The following is a 12064-nucleotide window of genomic DNA, read 5'->3' as shown; positions in this document are numbered from 1 at the left end:
AATTGGTATTAACTAGGATTGTGATCCTAAGTACCCAATTCTTAGCCAAGAGTTCTCTAATTTGCTTTCTTTACTTACTCGCTCAATTTACTTATTTTCTTGCCATCTCATAAACAAAACCCCCTTTTTCTCCTCTATAGCCAATACATATGCACTCCGTTGGTTCCTAGGGAGACGACCCGGAGTCCGAAATACTCCGGTAAATTTTCATTGGGGGTTGAACTTGTGACAACCCAAATTTTTGCATGAGAGGACTATTGTTGGTTTAGAAACTATACATTGCAACGAGACTCCATTAGATAAATTCTAAACCGTCAAAAATTCTCTTCATCAAAATGGCGCCGTTGCCGGGGAGCCAATGGTGCTATGTTATTGACTATTGTAAATATTGTGAATAGCTTTATCTTTGGTTTATTTGTTGATTTTTGCTAATTTTAGGATTTAGTCTTCTTCATTTCTTATCGCTCTTTGTTTTTATTTTCCACATCACTATGAATTCTCACTTTGGCTATGAGTGTAGCTCAAACTATGTTGTAGGAGATGAGAGCTTCAACGAGGATGTACATCAAGGAATTGGAGATCAAAGGTGGGAAGAGCCTCAAACACTTGATCAACCTCCATGGCAACAACCTCCACCAATGCACTATGAAGAAGAGCCGCTCTATGATGCATATCAATCCACTAGCTATGGTGAATTTCCTTGTGACTTCCAAGAACTACCAACATATGCCTATGAGACATATCCTCAACATAGCCACACGTCATACTCACAAGCCTCATACCATCATTCGCCTCCATATGACCATAACTTATACACACCATATCAACCACCATTAGAACTACATGTAGAACAACCACCATCCCAATACCAATACTCTCAAGAACCACAAATTCCACATACACCACCTCAAGAACTTCACCAACATGAACCACCTTCCGATTATAACAATTTTTCCCTAACTGATGAATTTTTTCTTCCAACCCCATCTCCTGATGAAGCCTTCATGTTAGAACTGAGAGACCTTGAATCTCGTATTTTAAGGCGACAAGAGGAAGATGAAACCAAGTTCAAGGAGTTAAGAGTAAGGGTGGCCGGCATAATAGAAGCCGTGGATCACCTAACATCTCACCTAAGCTCATGCGTCATAAGTACTTCCATTGTTGGATGCGGAGAAGCAATCCCGGAGCTTAGCAAGGATATGAACATGGAACTCCATGGTGAGGAAGAAGAATTGAATCAAGAACCGCAACAAGAGGAGAAAATAGAGATTAGCGAACAAAAGGAAGTGGTGGATGGATGTTTAGGATATGTTGAGTACATAAAGGAATCCCAAGTTGAGGAAACTTCCTCCAAGGAATGTGGAGTGAATATCAAAGAAAAGAGCAATGTCGCATGAGTAAATAATGAGTTAAAGGAAATTGATAAAGAAGTGGATTCCATCTCTAATGATTTTTTGCCCACTTCGATCAACTCCCTTAATGATCCTGTTAAACCCTCCCCCAGTACATTGGAAAGCAAGGTTGAAGAGGGCTTGCAACCTCCAAAGCCTAATGCAAGTGAAGAACTGGAAGAAGTGCTCCAAGCAACAAACCCTCCTACCTATGATGATTCCGAATCAACATATGATCCTTTTGAGTTTAAAGAATCCTTCCCCAATTTTCTTAGACTTGATGATGAGGTAGACTTCACTAGACCTCCTATCTACGATGAGAGCGATGGGGAAGAAATAGAAGAAATTGGTGAAGAAGAAAGTGAACTTGAGGAGGCTTAGCATGAGGGGGAACTTGAAGAACCTCGCCAAGTGGTGGAAGCCTCTAGAAGAGGATGGATAGGAGTAGAACATGCTTTATCACGATCTTTGGGAACTCCTCTACCTAGTTTGTCATCCGATCCTCCAATTGAGTGGGTAAAACTTCTAACTCACAGCTGTGTTATCCCACTTGAATATGGTTTGCTTGAAACGGATGGCCAACTCAGGGCGCTTTGTGGAATCAAGCGAAAAAGGAGGATGCTTAGTGGTTGGCGTTCTAAATCTAGGCTCATTATGGTGGGAAGTGATGAGCGGATAATTTATACGCTTTTTGGCATTGTTTTTAGTATGTTTTTAGTAGGATCTAGTTACTATTAGGGATGTTTTCATTAGTTTTTATGTTAAATTCACATTTCTGGACTTTACTATGAGTTTGTGTGTTTTTCTGTGATTTCAGGTATTTTCTGGCTGAAATTAAGGGACTTGAGCAAAAATCAGATTCAGAGGTTGAAGAAGGACTCCTGATGCTGTTGGATTCTGACCTCCCTGCACTCAAAGTGGATTTTCTGGAGCTACAGAACTCGAAATGGCGCGCTTCCAATTGCATTGGAAAGTAGACATCCAGGGCTTTCTAGCAATATATAATAGTCTATATTTTGCCTAATTTTAGACGACGCAAACTGGCGTTCAACGCCAGTTCTCTGCCCAATTCTGGCGTCCAGCGCTAGAAACAAGCTGCAAAGTGGAGTTCAACGCCCAAACTGGCACCAAAACTGGCGTTCAACTCCAAGAATGACCTCTACACGTGTAACACTCAAGCTCAGCCCAAGCACACACCAAGTGGGCCCCGGAAGTGGATTTACGCATCAATTAATTACTTCTGTAAACCCTAGTAGCTAGTTTATTATAAATAGGACCTTTTACTATTGTATTAGACATCTTTGGACGCCTGGTTCTTAGATAAGAGGGGCTGGCCATTCGGCCATGCCTGGACCTTTCACTTATGTATTTTTAACGGTAGAGTTTCTACACTCCATAGATTAAGGTGTGGAGCTCTGCTGTTCCTCAAAGATTAATGCAAAGTACTACTGTTTTCTATTCAATTCATCTTATTTCGCTTCTAAGATAATCATTCGCACTTCAACCTGAATGTGATGACCGTGACAATCATCATCATTCCCTATGAACGCGTGCTTGACAACCACTTCTGTTCTACATTAGATTGAATGAGTATCTCTTAGATCTCTTAATCAGAATCTTCGTGGTGTAAGCTAGAATGATGGCGGCATTCAAGAGAATCCGGAAAGTCTAAACCTTGTCTGTGGTATTCCGAGTAGGATTCAATGATTGAATGACTGTGACGAGCTTCAAACTCGCGATTGTTGGGCGTAGTGACAGACGTAAAAGGATAGTAAATCCTATTCCAGCATGATCGAGAACCGACAGATGAATAGCCGTGCCGTGACAGGGTGCGTTGACCATGTTCACTGAGAGGATAGGATGTAACCATTGACAAGGGTGATGCCTCCAGACGATTAGCCGTGCCGTGACAGGGCATTTGGATCATTTTCCCGAGAGAAGACCGAAAGTAGCCATTGACAATGGTAATGCATTACATAAATCCAGCCATGGAAAGGAGTAAGACAGATTGGATGAAGACAGCAGGAAAGCAGAAGTTCAGAGGAACGAAAGCATCTCTATTCGCTTATCTAAAATTCTCACCAATGATTTACATAATTATTTCTATCCCTATTTTGTAAATCATTTTCGCAAACTCCATTACTATTTTATATCCGCCTGACTGAAATTTACAAGGTGACCATAGCTTGCTTCATACCAACAATCTCCGTGGGATTCAACCCTTACTCACGTAAGGTATTACTTGGACGACCCAGTGCACTTGCTGGTTAGTTGTGTGAAGTTGTGAACCATGGTATTGGCATCATGTTTTTGGCGCCATTACCAGGGAAAGAAAGAGCGATGAATTTTACATAATTAAAGTGTAATCACAATTTCTGCGCACCAAGTTTTTTGCGCCGTTGCCGGGGATTGTTCGAGTTTGGACAACTGACGGTTCATCTTGTTGCTTAGATTGGGTAACTTTCTTTTCGTTTTCTTTTCAAAAAAGTTTTCAAAAATTTTTCAAAAAAATAATCTTTCAAAAAAAAAAAATTTCTCATCTGTTTTCGAAAAAAAATGTTTTCAAAAAAAAATTATATTTTTTATCTTCTTCATAATTTTTAAGAATGAATTCTAGTGTTTCATGAAGCATGTTGAAGCCTGGACGACTGTAGGGTATGTTAGGCTTGTCATGTCTGAGTCACATACTAAAGCTTGGCTGGCTATTAAGCCATGCCTGACCCTTTGATTGGAGCTTTAGAGCATAAGATTCCTGGAATTCATATTAAAAATTTTGGAATCTTTATTTTTCTTTTTTAAAATAATTTTCAAAAAAAAAATTAAAAGAAAATACAAAAAAATCATAAAATCATAAAAATCAAAAATATTTTTTGTGTTCTTGTTTGAGTCTTGAGTCATGTTATAAGTTTGGTGTCAATTGCATGTGCATCTTGCATTTTTCGAAAAAATCATGCATTCATAGTGTTCTTCATGATCTTCAAGTTGTTCTTGGTAAGTCTTCTTGTTTGATCTTTGCATTTGCATGTTTTGTGTCTTTTCTTGTTTTTCATATGCATTCTTGGATTCTTAGTGTCTAAACATTAAAGAATTCTAAGTTTGGTGTCTTGCATGTTTTCTTTGCATTAAAAATTTTTCAAAAATATGTTCTTGATGTTCATCATGATCTTCATAGTGTTCTTGGTGTTCATCTTGACATTCATAGCATTCTTGCATGCATCACATGTTTTGATCTAAAATTCTCATGCATTGCACCATTTCCATGTTTCTCTCTCTCATCATTAAAAATTCAAAAATCAAAAAAATATCTTTCCCTTTTTCTCTCTTAAAATTTCGAAAATTAGATTTGACTTTTTCAAAAATTTTTAAAATCTAGTTGTTTTTATGAGTCAAATCAAATTTTCAATTTAAAAAAAAATCTTATCTTTTTCAAAATCTTTTTCAAAAATCAAATCTTTTTTCAATCTTTTTAGTTATTTTCGAAAATTTCAAAAATATTTTTCAAAAATCTTTTTCTTAATTTTACATCATATTTTCGAAAATAACATCATCAATTAATGTTTTGATTCAAAAATTTTAAGTTTGTTACTTACTTGTTAAGAAAGGTTCAAACTTTGAGTTCTAGAATCATATCTTGTGATTTCTTGTGAATCAAGTCATTAATTGTGATTTTAAAAATCAAATCTTTTTCAAAACTAATTTCAATCATATCTTTTCAAAAAAAAAATATCTTCTTATCTTATCTTTTTCAAAAATTTGATTTTCAAAATATCTTTTCTAACTTCTTATCTTCTTATCTTTTCAAAATTGACTTTCAAAATTTGTTTCAACTAACTAACTAACTTTTTGTTTGTTTCCTATCTTTTTCAAAACCACCTAACTAACTCTCTCTCTAATTTTTGAAAATATCTTCCCTCTTTTTTTCAAAATTTCTTTTTAATTAACTAATTATTTTAAATTTTTATTTTAATTTTCAAAAATTACTAACCTTTTTCAAAAACTATTTTCGAAAATCACTAACTCTTTTTTCAAAAATAATTTTCGAAAATTCTCTTCTCTCTCATCTCCTTCTATTTGTTTATTCATCTACTAACATCTCTCCCTCACTCACAAAAAAAAAGAGGATCTCTATTATTATTATTTTTCTGTGCCCTCTTCTTTGTCATATGAGCAGGAGCAAGGACAAGAATATTCTTGTTGAAGCAGATCCAAAACCTGAAAGGACTCTGAAGAGGAAACTAAGAGAAGCTGAATTGCAACAAACCAGCAAGCACCTGTTAGAAATTATCAAACAGGAAAAGAAGATGGCAGCTGAAAATAATAATAATGCAAGGAGGATGCTTGGTGACTTTACTGCACCTAATTCCAATTTACATGGAAGAAGCATCTCCATTCCTGCCATTGGAGCAAACAATTTTGAGCTTAAACCTCAATTAGTTTCTCTGATGCAGCAGAACTGCAAGTTTCATGGACTTCCATCTGAAGATCCTTTTCAGTTCTTAACTGAATTCTTGCAGATCTGTGATACTGTTAAGACTAATGGAGTAGATTCTGAAGTCTACAGGCTCATGCTTTTCCCTTTTGCTGTAAGAGACAGAGCTAGAATATGGTTGGACTCTCAACCCAAAGACAGCCTGAACTCTTGGGATAAGCTGGTCACAGCTTTCTTAGCCAAGTTCTTTCCTCCTCAAAAGCTGAGCAAGCTTAGAGCTGATGTTCAAACCTTCAGACAGAAAGAAGGTGAATCCCTCTATGAAGCTTGGGAAAGATACAAGCAGCTGACCAAAAAGTGTCCTTCTGACATGCTTTCAGAATGGACCATCCTGGATATATTCTATGATGATTTATCTGAGTTATCAAAGATGTCATTGGATACTTCTGCAGGTGGATCCATTCACCTGAAGAAAACGCCTGCAGAAGCTCAAGAACTCATTGACATGGTTGCTAATAACCAGTTCATGTACACTTCTGAGAGAAATCCTGTGAGTAATGGGATGCCTATGAAGAAGAGAGTTCTTTAAGTTGATACTCTGAATGCCATATTGGCTCAGAATAAAATATTGACTCAGCAAGTCAATATGATTTCTAAGAGTCTGAATGGAATGCAAGCTGCATCCAACAGTACTCAAGAGGCTTCTCCTGAAGAAGAAGCTTATGATCCTGAGAACCCTGCAATAGCAGAGGTAAATTACATGGGTGAACCTTATGGAAACACCTATAATCCATCATGGAGAAATCATCCAAATTTCTCATGGAAGGATCAAAGGCCTCAACAAGGCTTTAACAATGGTGGAAGAAACAGGTTTAACAATAATAAACCTTTTCCATCATCCACTCAGCAACAGACAGAGAATTCTGAGCAGAATCCATCTAGCTTAGCAAATTTAGTCTCTGATCTATCTAAGGCCACTGTAAGTTTCATGAATGAAACAAGGTCTTCCATTAGAAATCTGGAAGCACAAGTGGGCCAGCTGAGTAAAAGGATCACTGAAATCCCTCCTAGTACTCTACCAAGCAATACAGAAGAGAATCCAAAAGGAGAGTGCAAGGCCATTGACATAAGCACCATGGCCGAACCTGTAAGGGAAGGAGAGGACGTGAATCCCAAGGAGGAAGACCTCCTGGGACGTCCAGTGACCAATAAGGAGCTTCCCTCTAAGGAACCAAAGGAATCTGAGGCTCAACTAGAGACCATAGAGATTCCATTAAACCTCCTTATGCCCTTCATGAGCTCTGATGAGTATTCCTCTTCTGAAGAGAATGAGGATGTTACTGAAGAGCAGACTGCCAAGTTTATTGGTGTAATCATGAAGCTGAATGCCAAATTATTTGGTATTGAAACTTGGGAAGATGAACCTCCCTTGTTCATCAACGAACTAAGTGATCTGGATCAACTGACATTGCCTCAGAAGAGACAGGATCCTGAAAAGTTCATAATACCTTGTACTATAGGCACCATGATCTTTAAGGCTCTGTGTGACCTTGGTTCAGGAATAAACCTCATGCCCCTCTCTGTAATAGAGAAACTGGGAATCTATGGGGGTGCAAGCTGCTAAAATCTCATTAGAGATGGCAGATAATTCAAGAAAACAGGCTTATGGACAAGTAGAGGATGTGTTAGTAAAGGTTGAAGGCCTTTACATCCCTACTGATTTCATAGTCCTGGATACTGGAAAGGAAGAGGATGAATCCATCATCCTAGGAAGACCTTTCCTAGCCACAGCAAGAGCTGTGATTGATGTGGACAGAGGAGAATTGATCCTTTAATTAAATAAGGACAACCTTGTGTTTACAACTCAAGGATCTCTCTCTGCATCCATGGAGAGGAAGCAGAAAAAGCTTCTCTCAAAGTAGAGTCAACCAAAGCCCCCACAGTCAAACTCTAAGTTTGGTGTTGGAGAGTTTCAACAATGCTCTGAACATCTGTGAGGCTCCATGAGAGCCCACTGTCAAGCTATTGACATTAAAGAAGCGCTTGTTGGGAGGTAACCCAATTTTTATTTATCTAACTATATTTTTCTTAGTTATATGTTTTTATAGGTTCATGATCATGTGGAGTCACAAAATAAACAAAAAAATTGAAAAAGGAATAAAAAACAGCAGAAGAAAAATCACACCCTGGAGGAGCATCTGTCTGGTGTTCAACGCCATAACAGAGCATGGTTCTGGCGCTGAACGCCCAAAATGGGCAGTATCTGGGCGCTGAACGCCCAAAATGGGCATCATCTGGGTGCTGAACGCCAGAATTGCACCCTGGAAAAGAGCTGGCGCTGAACGCCCAGAACAAGCATGGTTCTGGCGTTCAACGCCAGAAATAGGCAACAAATGGGCGTTGAACGCCCAAAATGAGCACCAACCTGGCGCTGAACGCCCAGAGTTGTGTGCAAGGGCATTTTACATGCCTAATTTGGTGCAAGGTTGAAATTCCTTGAACACCTCAGGATCTGTGGACCCCACAGGATCATCTCAGGATCTGTGAATCTCACAGGATCCCCACCCACCTCACCCTCTCTCTCTCCATTCATGGTCATCCCTTCTGTTTTCCATTCACCACTCACATCCATACACACATCCCTCTATCTCCTCCATATCTTCTTCTTCTATTCTTTCTTCTTTTGCTCGAGGGCAAGAAACATTCTAAGTTTAGTTTGGTAAAATCATAAGCTTTTTATTTTTCCATTACCATTGATGGCACCTAAGATCGGAGAAACCTCTAGAAAAGGGGAAGGGAAGACAAAAGCTTCCACCGAGTCATGGGAGATGGAAAGATTCATCTCAAGGGTCTATAGCTCAGTGATAAAACATGTGGCTGCAAATCAAGAGATCCCTGAGATACCTCAGAGGATGCACTTCCCTCCACATAAATATTGGGAGCAAATCAATACCTCCCTAGGAGAATTAAAGTTCCAACATGGGACAACTAAGGGTGGAACATCAAGAGCACTCCATCATCCTTCATAAAATTAGAGAAGATCAAAAAGCAATGAGGGAGGAGCAACAAAGACAAGGAAGAGACATAGAAGAGCTCAAGGACATCATTGGTTCCTCAAGAAGGAAACGCCACCATCACTAAGGTGGATTCATTCCTTGTTCTTATTTCTTCTGTTTTTCGTTTTCTATGTTATGTGCTTATCCATATTTGTGTCTTCATTACATGATCATTAGTAGTTAGTAACTATGTCTTAAAGTTATGAATGTCCTATGAATCCATCACCTCTCTTAAATGAAAAATATTTTAATTCAAAAGAACAAGAAGTACATGAGTTTCGAATTTATCCTTGAACTTAGCTTAATTATATTGATGTGGTGACAATGCTTCTTGTTTTCTGAATGTATGCTTGAACAGTGCATATGTCTTTTGAAGTTGTTGTTCATGAATGTTAAATATGTTAGCTCTTGAAAGAATGATGACTAGGAGACATGTTATTTGATAATCTGAAAAATCATAAAAATGATTCTTGAAGCAAGAAAAAGCAGCAAAGAACAAAGCTTGCAGAAAAAAATAGGCGAAAAAAAATAGAAAGAAAAAGAAAAAGCAAGCAGAAAAAGCCAAAAGCTCTTAAAACCAAGAGGCAAGAGCAAAAAGCCAATAGCCCTTAAAACCAAAAGGCAAGGGTAATAAAAAGGATCCCAAGGCTTTGAGCATCAGTGGATAGGAGGGCCTAAAGGAATAAAATCCTGGCCTAAGTGGCTAAACCAAGCTGTCCCTAACCATGTGCTTGTGGCGTGAAGGTGTCAAGTGAAAACTTGAGACTGAGTGGTTAAAGTCAAGGTCCAAAGCAAAAAAAGAGTGTGCTTAAGAACCCTGGACACCTCTAATTGGGGACTTTAGCAAAGCTGAGTCACAATCTGAAAAGGTTCACCCAATTATGTGTCTGTGGCATTTATGTATCCGGTGGTAATACTGGAAAACAAAGTGCTTAGGGCCACGGCCAAGACTCATAAAATAGCTGTGTTCAAGAATCACCATACTGAACTAGGAGAATCAATAACACTATCTGAACTCTGAGTTCCTATAGATGCCAATCATTCTGAACCTCAATGGATAAAGTGAGATGCCAAAACTATTCAAGAGGCAAAAAGCTATAAGTCCCGCACATCTGATTGGAGCTATGTTTCATTGATAGTTTGGAATTTATAGTATATTCTCTTCTTTTTATCCTATTTGATTTTCAGTTGCTTGGGGACAAGCAACAATTTAAGTTTGGTGTTGTGATGAGCGGATAATTTATACGCTTTTTGGCATTGTTTTAGTATGTTTTTAGTAGGATCTAGTTACTTTTAGGGATGCTTTCATTAGTTTTTATGTTAAATTCACATTTCTGGACTTTACTATGAGTTTGTGTGTTTTTCTGTGATTTCAGGTATTTTCTGGCTGAAATTGAGGGACTTGAGCAAAAATCAGATTCAGAGGTTGAAGAAGGACTGCTGATGTTGTTGGATTCTGACCTCCCTGCACTCAAAGTGGATTTTCTGGAGCTAAAGAACTCGAAATGGCGCGCTTCCAATTGCATTGGAAAGTAGACATCCAGGGCTTTCCATAAATGTATAATAGTCCATACTTTGCCTAAGTTTAGATGACGCAAACTGGCGTTCAACGCCAGTTTTCTGCCAATTCTGGCGTCCAGCGCCAGAAACAAGCTGCAAAGTGGAGTTCAACGCCCAAACTGGCACCAAAATTGGCGTTCAACTCCAGGAATGACCTCTACATGTGTAACACTCAAGCTCAGCCCAAGCACACACCAAGTGGGTCACGGAAGTGGATTTACACATCAATTACTTACTTGTGTAAACCCTAGTAGCTAGTTTATTATAAATAGGACCTTTTACTATTGTATTAGACATCTTTGGACGCCTGGTTCTTAGATCAGAGGGGCTGGCCATTCGGCCATGCCTGGACCTTTCACTTATGTATTTTTAACGGTAGAGTTTCTACACTCCATAGATTAAGATGTGGAGCTCTGCTGTTCCTCAAAGATTAATGTAAAGTACTACTGTTTTCTATTCAATTCATTTTATTTCGCTTCTAAGATATTCATTCGCACTTCAACCTGAACGTGTGCCTGACAACCACTTCCGTTCTACATTAGATTGAATGAGTATCTCTTAGATCTCTTAATCAGAATCTTCGTGGTGTAAGCTAGAATGATGGCGGCATTCAAGAGAATTTGGAAAGTCTAAACTTTGTCTGTGGTATTCCGAGTAGGATTCAATGATTGAATGACTGTGACGAGCTTCAAACTCGCGATTGCTGGGCATAGTGACAGACGCAAAAGGATAGTAAATCCTATTCCAGCATGATCGAGAACCGACAGATGAATAGCCGTGCCGTGACAGGGTGCGTTGACCATGTTTACTGAGAGGATAGGATGTAACCATTGACAAGGGTGATGCCTCCAGACGATTAGCCGTGCTGTGACAGGGCATTTGGATCATTTTTCCGAGAGAAGACCGAAAGTAGCCATTGACAATGGTAATGCATTACATAAAGCCAGCCATGGAAAGGAGTAAGACTGATTGGATGAAGACAGCAGGAAAGCAGAAGTTCAGAGGAACGTAAGCATCTCTATTCGCTTATCTGAAATTCTCACCAATGATTTACATAAGTATTTCTATCCCTATTTTATAAATCATTTTCGCAAACTCCATTACTATTTTATATCCGCCTGACTGAGATTTACAAGGTGACCATAGCTTGCTTCATACCAACAATCTCCGTGGGATTCGACCCTTACTCACATAAGGTATTACTTGGACGACGTAGTGCACTTGCTGGTTAGTTGTGCGAAGTTGTGAACCATGGTATTGGCATCATGTTTTTGGCGCCATTACCAGGGAAAGAAAGAGCGATGAATTTTACATAATTAAAGTGTAATCACAATTTCTGCGCACCAGGAAGCTCGGAATTAGAGAGCATATATTGGTGTAATGCTGAACTAAATGGGTCTAGGAGAGTAGTGTGGTGCTTCCATGAGAATTCTATTTTCTCGTCGCCCGGACAAAGTCAAGATAATCAACTAGAAGATGGGTGCGAGGACAAGATATGGGATCCTGGATTATCCTATGATAATCTTTCTCGGGAGCTCACGTCTTGGAAAGAACCTCACCAAAGCTTAATGATGAAGGTTGGAACTTCTGACAACCGATTGAAGGACAAGCACTTTTGGAGGTTCGAG

General features: G+C 38.8%; 1 non-coding gene across 1 annotated transcript; it reads right to left on the bottom strand.

Moving 5' to 3' along the window:
• Window positions 1–6088: 6088 nt before the first annotated feature.
• On the bottom strand, window positions 6089–6196 carry LOC148567382 (small nucleolar RNA R71). Its single transcript, XR_015882071.1, has one exon. It is a non-coding gene; the product is annotated as a small nucleolar RNA R71 (small nucleolar RNA).
• Window positions 6197–12064: the final 5868 nt, after the last annotated feature.

This window comes from Arachis ipaensis, chromosome B4 (genome assembly GCF_059453495.1).
Source record: "Arachis ipaensis isolate K30076 ecotype BB chromosome B4, ASM5945349v1, whole genome shotgun sequence".
Lineage (NCBI taxonomy): Eukaryota > Viridiplantae > Streptophyta > Magnoliopsida > Fabales > Fabaceae > Arachis > Arachis ipaensis.
The sequence above is the reverse complement of the archived record's forward strand: the minus strand, read 5'-3'. Positions and strand labels throughout refer to the sequence as shown.